General features: G+C 38.1%; 2 protein-coding genes across 2 annotated transcripts in view; one reads left to right on the forward strand and one right to left on the reverse strand.

Moving 5' to 3' along the window:
• Window positions 1–13,643, forward strand: part of LOC139943900 (transmembrane protein 229B-like) — a 334,157-nt gene that overhangs the window by 208,908 nt on the left and 111,606 nt on the right. The gene's annotated exons all lie outside the window — the stretch shown is intronic.
• The window catches only part of LOC139943735 (RNA-binding protein Nova-1-like), a 69,301-nt gene that overhangs the window by 8,688 nt on the left and 46,970 nt on the right, over window positions 1–13,643 (reverse strand). The window lies entirely within an intron of this gene.

Consider the following 13,643-nt stretch of genomic DNA (forward strand, 5'->3'; position numbering starts at 1 on the left):
TAAGTCTTCACGAATAGCGCCATATGGCTTGTACAGTACATGCACACCCACGACAAGAAAAAAAACCTGCAGTATGTGTACAAGGAGCTTGTTTTCCATCCATCCCAGGGTATTTTTTATCCCTTCACTAGGGCATGTTGCTAATATCGACCTCACTCTCAGCTCTCCTTGCTTCAAACCCCATCTTAGTCCCCTGTAGTACAGGAGCAGGGAATGGTGGCTGGGAACAACCTGGGTCAATTTCCTCAATCAATTACAAACCTGCACATTCCTGGCACGCATTTGTCATATTCATCCACTTTGCATGGATGGGCAGTCAGTCTCTAGTGTTAGTGGCACCACTCTATGGTGGCACTGATTGCATTAGGTTGGGGGGGGGGGGGGTAAAGTAGCACAAGAGAAACTGTCAAGATGCATTTTCCAACATTTTGCACATTCTTAACTAGGTTTTATTTATTAACTAGTTACAATTATGTTGACCTAGTTATTGTGGCTTACTAATGGAAGACAAATAGTTTGTAGCCAACTTACACCAGCTGCTTGCTTGTTTTGTAAATATAGCGCGGCCTATGGATTTGCTATTGTTTAGAGCCTATTTTGTTTGCAATTATTGAACAAATTTAATGCTCCAATGGATTTGTTTGTGAATTTACAGCATGAAATACAATGCAAGCTTAATGTGCATTTCCGTTCTGCTGTATTTATAAGTTAATTTATAACAGTTAATGGAACAAATTCTACAAAGAGGCCAGTCTTCTCACAAGCTGAATCTAATAAAGCAACACACAGACCTGATTTCAGTATACCCAAATAAACATCACTGAGGTGGATTTCACAAAGAGTTATAAGACTAGTCTTATCTTGAGTTAGGAAGGGTTACTCGTCCTATCTTCAGACTAGCCATACGTTTTTTGTATCTCCTAGGAATAACTAGTCCTAACTCTTTGTGAAATCGACCCCCGGAACATTAAATTGAGCTCAATTGAAATGTCACGAGGCTGTGTTCACAGAGGATCGTGGTTTCTGTTTGGGAAAATGTCAACAACATACATGTACAATTAATGTACAGTGTACCCCATGTACATGTACCCCCCTGGAGATAGGGGATCTCATCAAGTGCCTCCTTGGTATAAGTTCACAATTTCAACCCCAGGCTACTGTTAAAGCCATTGGACACTTTCGGAACCAATTTTTTTTTTTAAAGTTCACAGATTTACAAATAACTTGCAGGAGGTAATGGTGAAAGACTTCCCTTCAAATATTATTCCATGAAATGCTTTACTTTTTGAGAAAACATTCAAACAATATTAATTCTAGATATCGAGAATTACGGATTTATTTTAAACACATGTCATGACACGGCGAAACGTGCAGAAACAAAGGTGGGTTTTCTCCTGACTCCGATGACCAATTGAACCTAAATTTTCACAGGTTTGTTATTTTATATATAAGTTGTGACACAAAAAGTGTGGGCCTTGGACAATACCTTACTGTTTACCGAAAGTGTCCAATGGCTTTAACCACTTATCAAGTAAAGTTATAAACCTGTTATTGTTTTTAATTGACTATTTGCTGTCCCAATACCCAATACTTTGTTCCGGTAAGGGCAATCCAGTTTCTTGTTACTGCGTGGGACACCGCTATGAGTGTAGTGGAACATTTCAAGGAGCATCAAGGCAATCACCAAGGGCAAGAAGCTAATTTTAAGCCTACATTGAGCATCACTCTTGCTGTAGAATTATCTGAACTCATTGTACATTGTACTAGTGCGATTGTTATTTGTACATTATGAGTGAATTACATGTACCTGAGAAACCACTGAATATTTCTATGACCTTCATTCACAGCTTGGCAAGAGGGGGTCACAGGAAATTCCACAGACCAGACGTTACATAATCAGTGATAACATACATGGTGTCCAGTTGTACATTCAGGTATGGCTTACATAAATACATGTATCTTGTATCATGTATCTTGTTCAATATAAAGTACAGATTTGGCAACTACACATTTATAAATTTGAAAGCTCCTTTTTAAAGCCATTATACACTTTCGGAACAGAAAAAAAATAAAAGTTCACAGATTTACAAATAACTTGGTCTTGGTAAAAGACTTCTCTTGAAATATTATTCTATGAAATGCTTTACTTTAAGAACACATTAAAACAATTACGAGAATTACGGATTTATAGTAAACACATGTCATGACACGGCGAAACGTGCGGAAACAAGGATGGGTTTCCCCGACTCCGATGACCGATTGAGCCTTAATTTTCACAGGTTTGTTATTTATATATAAGTTGTGATACATGAAGTGTGGGCCTTTGGACAATACTGTTTAACGAAAGTGTCAAATGGCTTTAAATAAAGTTTACACTGAGTGCCAACCCTTACTCGCTTGTAAAATTAGATGTCTATGGTTGTCTGTCCGCCCCCCCCCCCCAACCACTCAGGAAAGCCCGAGTTTACAGTGCTAACCACACATAAAACAGCATGAAAACAACATTTATTTTTCTTCATGCCTAACATAATTATCACATCTATTTGATGAAATATTCTCATACTATAGGTAGAGTTGATGCGTGTCTGATGCAGGTATAATAACATATGGTTACTGTACATACCATTCCACAGTAAACGGGCCTATGTATTCTCTTTTTCCCTTTTGTAAGTTTTATTGTGAAGGTCTAAATATATGCACTGTAGACAATAAATCATTTTTATTCACAAACCATGGTTCAAGTTTATTCGGTCTAGCAGTTTTGTATTCATCCATTCATGCAATGCATGGGACTCAGGAGCTACCTAATGAACAGAAAGCCATCTGGGAATATTCTATTTCAATGTGTTTTGTTTCATTATCAAGTCATTAAGCAAGAAATTAATCAAATCTTGTTGATTCTCTTGCTATAGGGCTTACACCTAATGTGGGAAAACTCATCTGTAACAACTGCTCCATACACATGAACCCCTACAGGCCTGCTGTAGGCTTACATGTTTGCTTTATTTATGAAAGGGTAAGGACACCAAGGCATTTTCTCCTTGGTAAAGGGCACCCTATGAGGAAATTGTAAATTTTCTACTGGAGCATAAATAAGGGAATCAGTGTGTGGTGAAGAGGTTTTCAACTAGTGGTTTAATCCCAACGAGGCTTGGTTCTTGATAATTTTACAGAGGCGAACAATTTTTGTTAGCGTATCAGCCTGCCATTTGCGTATATCAGCCCACAATTTGCGTATATCAGCCCGCAATTTGCGTAAATATGCCAGCAATTTGCGTGTATCATCCGGATGCGCTAGTTTGAGAAGCACTCTGATTGCCGCGTACACATGTAGACCTACCTGAGAGGAACGTAAAAGGTGTCAAGCTGTTAACATAGTACCACATGGCAGTGCAAAAGGGTTAAATACTCACTCACAACAAGAGGACTTGAATGTTTGTGGAGTTGAATGAACTTGGAACCCTACATACAGCACAAGGTCATATAAATGGCATCTACTCCTGACTAGAGGTTAACAAAGCGTTAACCTGCTGGGGCGACACACACTTTGAAAAAAAAGAACGCTATGTATACAGCTCTTTTCTTTCCCTCTTTCTTTATCTGAAGTAGATTCAATTTGGGAGCCAGGTATTTACATGATTAGGTGTGAGAATCACACTGTGTTTGTCAGGTCTGTGATACCCTGGGATTGAAACGGGCACCAGCCCTCAAGCACACTGTCAGCACACGCTCAACATGTATACTTTTGTACATGTACTTCCCAGTGGCAAATCCAGCGAGGAAGGAGTTGGGAATGAGAGAAGAAAACCCCCCAAAATATAATGAAAAGTGAGATGCTTGCTTGCTTCTCAGAGAAGCTGAATCACATCACCACATTTTATTACATTGTACTCTGACGTTGATGTTTATAACTGAGAATGACTGCCAGTGCTGCCGCCCGTATTTATTTATTATTTAATACAATTAGATCTGATAGCAGTATGGGTAACACTGAGCCAGACTTTTGCCTTCAGCGTAGTAACATAAGACCTGTACTGTGATTTACATTAAGATTGCCACCATACGATTGTCCATAAAATTAATACAAATGGTGGAAGCTTGGTTAACTTGACTCGATTCATTCACTACCTAGGTTCTGAGAAACAATTCCTTAAAGACACTGGACACCTTTGGCAATTGTCAAAGACCAGTATTCTCACTTGGTGTATCCCGACATGCATAAAATAACAACTCTGTGAAAATTTCAACTCAATTGGTCATCAGATGCCTAAACAAACATTACAAGACTCCAGGCCTTTAAATATTTGAGTAAGAAATCATCACCACACCTCTTTCACAAAAACTATGTTACACTTTCAGATGCCTAATAAAACGCTTCAGGCCTGAAGTCTTTTAATATTTAAGTGAGAAACTACCTCTTTCTCAAAAACTACGTTACTTCAGAGCATCAGAGGGAGCCATTTCTCACAATGTTTTATACTATCAACAGCTCTCCATTGCTCGTTACCAGGCAAGTAAACATTATTTTGAGTATATTAATTTTGGTTTTTACCCATCTATTATATATTATTTTGAGTAATTACCAATGGTGTCCAGTGCCTTTAAGCAACTGAATATGGTTGTGAAGGGATAGTCATTATGATCAGTGCAAAGCACTGAGAGACTAACAAGTTTCAAGTGACTGACAAGCTTTATAAATTGCCATGATACGTGTGCTGGTTCACTCAACTCCAAAAAGGGCAGCCGTGTATTTGTTCATGTGCGCTGCATCCATAAATGACGTACAACACAGTCAGCTATACGTCATTTAGACAATGCAGAGCGTGGAAGATTCAACTTGAGCAGTTATTTCTTCAGGTATCAGATTGCACCAATGATCATCATCAATGGTTATTAAATGTTATTATGGTGAAAACGCCTCCAGTGTTTGGACTGAACATCAAAAGAAAGACAGAATGATCAAATTGGAGGGACATTGTCAACCTCAAGTGAAGTAGAAACTGATCCCAGCCTAAAATATATAACGTCACAACGTGAATTTGAGAAACAAGTATGGCTCCAGACTCTGCATTGTGTTGTCGAAGCGTCACTATTTAATAAAATATGAATAATAGGACAAGTGAAAAGCTGGCAGATTAGTAAAATGGTAAGCCAGGCCTGGAAGTTCATCTCTGACAGGGCAAGGCCATTTTTATTTGGAACAGGACACTGCCATTGGAAAGTCTATTGGAAACCTGAAGGGGCTTCAAGGCCAAGACAAGGGCAACGAAGCCCATGGCCTCTGTGCCCTTTGTGATGCCAGGCTTTGTAGGCACATTAGCTCCGCTGGCTAGTCACTGAAAAGGTTAAGGACAATCCCTGGTAATTTACTGCAAGAGTCTTGAAAACTAAACATCTTTTCTCCAAACTCGGTCGATGCAGGGTCGAGAGGGTTAAGATGAGTTGTCAAATGTCAACAAGACCACAGTGATTTGTATTGGACATCACACTCTACCTAGCAATTAAGATTGACACACATCTTGAGATCAATCTCAGAGTCCAGCCGTGGCACTCATCAAACCTCTATGACTGTCTTAAAGGCACTGGACACCTTTGGTAATTATCAAAGACCAGTATTCTCACTTGGTGTATCCCAACATATGCATAAAATAACAAATTTCAATTGGTCATTGACGTTGCAAGAGAATAATGAAAGAAAAAACACCCTTGTTGCACAAATTTGTGTGCTTTCAGATATATTACAAAAAGTCTTCAGGTCTGAAGTCTTTAATTATTTGAGTGAGAAATGACCTCTGTCTCACAATGTTTTACTAATCAGCAGCTCTCCATTACTCGTTACCAAGTTAGTTTTTTGACAAAAAATTATTTTGAGTAATTACCAATATTGTCCAGTGCCTTGAAGTGGCCAGAAATCTGTACACAGGAGAGACTGCACCGTAGTAGATATTACACATTTCATTATTACAGTTTACTTGGCATAGTCCTTGGCTTGCTCTATGAGGAGAGGGTGACTCATTTTTACAAAAAAGATATTTGACACCTTGAGAAAACTGTAATCATTGCTTCCTCCATCTATTTCGAAGTGCATTATTTATGACAGCATTTTGAGAGCTTGTTCTATTTAAGTGTGATTTCTTAAACTGTGTCAGGGGAAAATGCAACTGCAACATGTTCATAATTTTTCATAAATTTATAATGCCTAACATTACAAAGCAACTGAAATAAGAACAAAATAATCCCAATTTTCTCAAGAATTTTACAACATACACTTTTCATGAGATCATCTGAGTTCCTAACAGATGGTGACATCTGTATGTTTTATATGGTTTTACTTTGACATATTTCTGCTTTGCGACTTGGCATTCCCCATGAATGATGTCTGATAAGCTTTAACATGAACATGTAATTATAATCCTAATTGGCTTCTGCAGATTTCTGTCTCAATTAGTTTCTATTCATGAATAATGACAACTGGATAAGTGATGATGAAAGACAACAGTATTTTCGGGATAAGGGGTAGGTTCAAAGAGTCTATTTCCTCACAGAGTGCAAATTCCTAGTCTAAACAAACATTATTTAGTCTATAACAATCAGCAAAGCACCCCCTAGCTACTATAGACCTTTTATCATGCTACCTCCATCTTGGTCATGTTCCTTAGATCGAATAACAATAATGAATGCTTATAATCATTTTGCAAATGGGAACCAGACTCTTGTTCTTTCAGCCTCGTTCATGGTAACATTGATATCAATGGGAGAAATTCAAGATGGTTGCACGAGATGAAGGTCTATACCACATGTTCATGGCAGCGCACTATTGGCACAAATAAGCTCTCCTAAAAATAGCATTCTCTCCTCCCTGAGTCAGTGGTGTGCTGGGTATTCTCATAAAGCCTTGCTGCTCATGTCTGAAGCCACTTTCCAACTCTCTTCAGCTCAACTGCGCCACACACCTATAAGTAGTGTTACCCACAAGTGTTCATCCATCACAGTTTCAAAGCCATCCTAAATCGATTATTTTAATGTCTACTTGCATGAAGCTATACACTAAGGAGATACTGTCGCCACATTATGAGTAGAAGCACATCGTGGAGTAGATAGAGGGAGTGAGCGAGAACAAAATAGAAAGGACAAGAAAAGGAGGGAGGAAAAAAGGTCAGATTGACGTTGAAGATAGGAGGGAGGAAAAAAAGGTCAGATTGACGTTGAGCGTGTGATGTTTGTGGAACTTGCAGACCTCCCGTCTTCATTCAGGTCGCGTCTTGATCTTCAAGCCAATTTCCCTCTGGGTAAACCATTATGTGGGGAAATAATAGAAAATTACAGATTCATCTGTGGCCGGGCAACGGCGACTGACAACCTCTTGAGAGTCAATCAGGGGTGAAAACAGTTTCAGAAGACACGACAGTTTTGCCGCGCATCACTGCACAATGTCTGAGCTCCATCACATTTAGGTTCAGGGGATGGCAATTTAATCAAATGATTTCAGGGTGAAATTCACTTACATATTAAAGGGGCACTCTATTGTCCAGTAAAAAAAAAAACCACCATAACTTTAAGGTCTGCACTTGGAATGCAGTACAATGCATTACAGTTCCCCGGGTGAAGTTTACTTACAAATTTAAGGGGCACTACTGTCCGTATAACAAAAACCACCGTAACTCTATGGTCTGAACTTGGAATGGAGTATAATGAATAACAAATTTTATGTGAAATTAACTTACATCTTAATGTAATTGATGTTATTGGCCCTATGACCAGGGCACTAATGTAAAGCACATTGATACGGTTATTGTGAAATGCGCTCTATAAGAATTGTTATTATTATTATTTTAAAGGGGCACTACTGTCCATAAAACAAAAACCAGCATAACTCTAAGGTCTGCATTTTTAATGTAGTACAATGCATTTAACAAATATTGAGGTGAAATTCACTTACGTTAAAGGGGCACTACTGTCCAGTAAAAAACAACCCATAACTCTAAGGCCTGCACTTGAAGGTAGTACATTGCATTGACATATTTTGGGGTGACATTCAATTACATATTGTTATATTGTAGCTTAAACGCAATTCAGCCTTTTGGCCTGCAAAGTTTGATTTTTAATAAACCAATAATAATAATAAAATTAAAGGGCCACTCTATTGTCCACAAAACAAAAACCAGCATAACTGCACTTTGAATGTAGTTCATTGCATTAACGTATTAAAGTATTAATAATGTAGTGACAAAACGAAGTTGACACTGATACAAATGTAGCGTCGCCTCTTTGAATGCATTTAATGGCTCATAAACAATTTAATAAAAGAGCCCTAATTGATGATACGGATCAGTGAACTTGAACACAACAATTTCCAGCCAGAGAAAAAAAAAACAGTGAGCAGGGGATCAAGTCAAGAACCTTTTTATGTTCAACTGAGCCAAAAGCGTTTATTATTGGCGTGCATAATACGACCAACATTCACAGGATTTATATATGGGGAACACAGAAAGAGAGTGAGGTAGGCGTCGCGACTATTTGAGGTGCGACTAGTATGTAGAGTAGTAAATTTCACTAGTCGCCCAGGCCTACTCGGCTACTTTCTGTTGAACAAACCCAACCTAGTTATGGGGGTGGGGTTCAAGTCGCATCTGTTTTTGGTATGGTTACACCATCCATAGAGTGGTTCTTTCTCTATGCACCATCCAGGCACAATGTACCAACCCAATGATAGAGCCATTTCCCAGCATTTCCCATCAGGCAAACATGGTAAATAGTTCAGAATCTAAATACTACTGGCAGAGATCATCACCTTGCATGCCTTGTAAAGCTTACTGACAGTTAAACTGGACCTCAAGGGAAACTTTCATAAGAGACTTTCATAAGATATTATATGAACAGTATGGCCAGGGGTCATGTCTCCTAAAACTCCAAAAGTGCTGACCCACAAGAAATGGTGACATGTGTTGTCTTTCGTCAGGCTTTTGTGGGAATAACCCATGCCTTTATCTTCAGGTTAGGTCTCTGTATTCTGGGTACAGGGCAAGCAAGAAACAACCCAGCACATGTCATTGCAAACTCAGTTACAGGAACACGTTGCCTTGGATCGGACGAGTTGGTCTATAGAAAGCGTTTATAACCGTTTGTTGTAAAATGCATTGGTTGGAAAGATGTTTTAAAGTAGAAAACAATGATCCACACAAATTTGCCTTGAAATTGCGTGGTTTTGATTTTACTTTGCGAAGTAAGACAGTCGGCTGTTTATGTGGCCGACCGTGTTAGTCGATGAGGTAAAAGGAAAACCCTGTAATTTCGAGGCGTGTTTGTGTGGATAATTGTATTCTACTTTTACAACATCTTTCCAACCATATGAATTTCATAACAAATGATTACAAACGCTTTTCAAAGACCAAATCGACCGATCTAAGGCAACGTGTTCCTTTAAAGTTGGAGTAGGCCCTATACCTTTGAAAATTACTCAAAAAATGAATGACCATAACAATCTTATTAAGTAAGAAGCACTGCAGCATAATGTATTACATTTTGACAAGCGATTCCCTTAAAGGTTTTTGAGAAAGGAATTCAACATTAATGTTCAATCAAAGAAAACATTCAAATGTTGCTTAGATTGTATCTTTCATTACGGATTAATCTTGCTGCTTGGACTAACCTCTGGCTGCAGAGTTTTGGCGATATCACATAAACACTAACTTTTTAAACAAAATTTCAAGTATTGCTGTATAATATTACAATGTAAATGGGTTTAAACCAAACAAATAGATCAAAAAATCAAAGGAATACCTGCCTTCAAAAACCTTCTCCCGTTTGAAATGAAATGTTCACAGTTAAGTTTACTGTATTTACATAGGATTAAACCAATTGAATGGTTCCGAAAACTAAAGGTAAACCTTGCCTTTAAAAACCAACTATGGTTAAAATTCACAGCACTAACAAACAGCCACACAACACCACTCCTCAGAGGCCGATCATCAGGGGTTCGTTCCTTCAGGAACTCAAGTGGATATTATCAAACACCACAACAATATGATTCCTGCAAAATCAGCTCCTGGTTTCCTTCCTCCCAAAAGGGTTGACTTTCACAAGGACCAAAATACAGTGCAACCATACCACAAACCATAAATCACACCCTCGTGCTTACAACAGCAAGATCTTTCTTTCTCTTTCTTAATACTTCAGTTTGTTGACAGTGCAATTTTTTCTGTCTTTTACAAACTATGCAAAAAATTAAAGAACTGCAATTTTAAAACAACCACGTAAAGGCCTTTTCTTGGCAATATACCCAAACACTCTGCTAGGAATTTCTGCAGTTCAATGACATTATTTCTCTAGAAAACTACCAGTGCCAAGTTTCAACAATTATGGTAAGTAAACATCAACACCTATTCACACCCCATAATCAGTATCAATAACTCACAAAACCATCAAAAGCTGGCCTACCATTTTGTTCAGGAAACTACAACAGCATGTCGATTATTTCCTCTTGTTTCTCATAAAAACATTCCCTGCCTCTACTTTATTTACAGTACTTCATTCTGCTCCTTTTTAATATGCTTATTTGTACAAAAAAAAAAATACAAAATACAAAACAAAACTACAGCACTTTCAAACAGGTTTTGTTTTTGTTAAATAAAATTGTTTGGGGAAAGGAACTCAACTGAGACGAGGGTGTGGGGAGACTGCCTAACCCACCCTGGTCATGGCCTTGGGGTCATGTAAACAAAGTTTTAAGACAGAAATTTTGTTTCTAGAGTAACACAAAATGTGTCCTTCCCTATCAAGAAAAAAGTGAGCACAAGCCTAGAGTTTTTATTTTTGAACATGTGGAAAGGGCAAGGCCACTGCCATTTTGAAAAAGGCACTTACATTAGAACATCTTTAAGTCTATGGGAATCTCTGAAGTCTTTGAGGGCACCAAGGCCAAGACCAGGGGCAACGGAGGCCTGCATGTAATTCCAGGCTTGCCTCTATTCCTCCTGGCCATTGCCTTGGTGCCCTTGTAATGCCCCAGTAGAAACTTACAATTTCCTCTTAGGGTGTCATTTTCAAAGAAGAAAATGCCTTGGTGCCCTTGCCCTTTCAAAAACCAAGCATACAGGCCCGAGTGAGCTTGATGAGTTCAAATTCTCTAGTTTACCTATAAACAACATAATACATTCAAGCAGATTTCATTCAAATCGTATTCCCACATTTTAAAGAAATTACCCTTTGCACACTGCAAAGTACTTGCCGCAAGGCAGTTTTATCTGAACATAACAAGTTCCTAAAGAGGGGGGGGGGGGGGGGGGGGTCCTGAACATAACAAGTTCCTAAAGAGGGGGGGGGGGTCCTGAACATAACAAGTTCCTAAAGAGGGGGGGGGGTGGGGGTCCTGAACATAACAAGTTCCTAAAGAGAGGGGGGGGGGTCGGGACCGACTTATTTTCAATAACAGACACAAAATCATGAGTAGTTCTCAGAGGTTTCAAGACCATGAAGGAAGAAGAGAAGAAGAAAAAAGCAGCATACATCTTAATCTTATCACATCTATGGCTTCCCTATCCACTGATATAGACTAAAAACAGGAAAGCAGAAATAAGGCAAATCTGCAAAATATGAAATGCCACCACTTGTTTGTTCCTGAAGCGATGACTTGAACCCCCTGACCTATATATTAGCCTCAAACCCAAACACTTGACTTCTCTGCTAACAAGGCAGTCCTGGGACCGTCATATACATCCCCCATGTCACCTTGCTGCCTAAACCCATAATTTATTCCCCCGCAAATGTTTCTCTTCACAACAAAAACAGAGGAATTTTTGGTCATATCTACCAAACTGGCTTCCAAGCATTTGATCTAGATCAAGATAATAATTTATGAAGTAAGGGTAGGCCATATACCTTTGATAATCACTCCAAAACTAAATTGGCAAGAAGCCATACACCTTTGGTAATCACTCAAAAACTAAATTGGCAAGAAGCACTAGGCCTAGAGCTTTTAAAATTGTAAAAGGTTTTGGAGAAAAATTTCCTTCAAAAAGGCAAGCCATTTTTAATTGATTCAACAAACTTTCAATCCAAGATTTTCACATTGTGTATTCAAAAATTACAGAATATTCTTCCTGTGTGGACAGAAACAAGTCTACAGATCTTCGGTGACAGGCCTTAGTCTTAAAGTTTCTGTCATCACTAAAAGAAATTGTGTTTGAAAAATCATTTTGATTTATTGTATTTATATTATAATTTCTAGACAGACGGTAATCTTTTTTAAAACCCACTTCAGCGAATAAAACCAACAAATCATCATGATGGTGTTACCGCAAACTCTTCTATATCTTATTTCCACCATGCAAAGTTTCAAATCCTACTTAACAAATCATCTATCAATGCCTCTTAAAACTGTTTTTGATAAATATTTTGTCTGAACATGTCTATCTCAGATTAGTCTACAAGAAAGTCTACACATGCACATATAAACTGCTTATTTAAAATATTAAATAACGTGAATTCAGATTGACATTTCACCATAGAGCAAGAATTTGCCAAGCAGAAAGCAGGAAGAGTGATAGTATTCCCAGTGCACTACACACAGCCACAAGAAATAGTCTTGAAAAACAAGCCAGCCAGCTCACTAGAGCTTCAATTACTTGTTGCATAGCAACTGTGTAAAATGTTTGTTTCTCTTTTTCTGACCAGGGGGGGAGGGGAGAAAGAAACCCTAGATATTCTAATCTTAGCTGCTGAAAAATAATCAGACCTGGTTACTCCTAATTAACACACTGAACATCTACAGAACAATCATGGCTTTGTGCAAATGTTGCGACAGTATTGTATGTCTTTTATTAGCCCAGCTGGTAGTAAACAGTGGTTGTAGACAATGGGAACAAATCAATGCCTGTGGTCACTGTCTAAGATTTTCTTACAACAAATACTGGCCAAGCCCATGGAGATATGGAAAACAAAGTCGTTGTAGCACATGAGAACATTAGCATTAACTTATAATTGTAATTAAGGACAAAATAACCATCAACTGAGATTTGATTTGATTGCAGCAATTATCACTTAAATTAATGCAGACGTTGACTCCAAGTGTACAATTTCTCTTTTCGCCATAACCAGTTTTACGGTATCTTGCCTGCCAAAAAGGCTCTGGAATGTACAATGTCCCTGTTTTTGAAAACAAAGTTTACATTGTCGTTACACCATGAGAACAATTTCTACACCCAAATATAAAAATGAAATGAAATGAAAACGTTTATGAAGAAAATTTGGGAAGAAATTCCAGACAAAATTAAATTTCTCTAAAGGATTGTTTCTTGCACTGTCGTATAGGTACATGTGTAATTAGGTTTCACAAAATTTGTGAAATATTTATAGAAGGATGACTTTAACACATTGGTGCTGTCAGTTAGGAGCCAAGACACCAAATACTATACCTTTGGTGTTGAAAGTTTGAACTTGCATAAACATATTTAATAGGTGTTTTAATTGCATCGTGGACAGAATTATAATTAGCTGATCCCACATCAGTGTATGGTAAATCCTACTTAATATTCCCATAAGAATAGTTTGTTACAGGCATCCACAATAAGGCCAATTAATAAATTACAAAAATGTTAATCCTCCCTGACCGCTTCCTTTTTAAAGGCTGCAACCTTTTTTCCTTT

The sequence above is a fragment of the Asterias amurensis genome, chromosome 1, assembly GCF_032118995.1.
Source record: "Asterias amurensis chromosome 1, ASM3211899v1".
Lineage (NCBI taxonomy): Eukaryota > Metazoa > Echinodermata > Asteroidea > Forcipulatida > Asteriidae > Asterias > Asterias amurensis.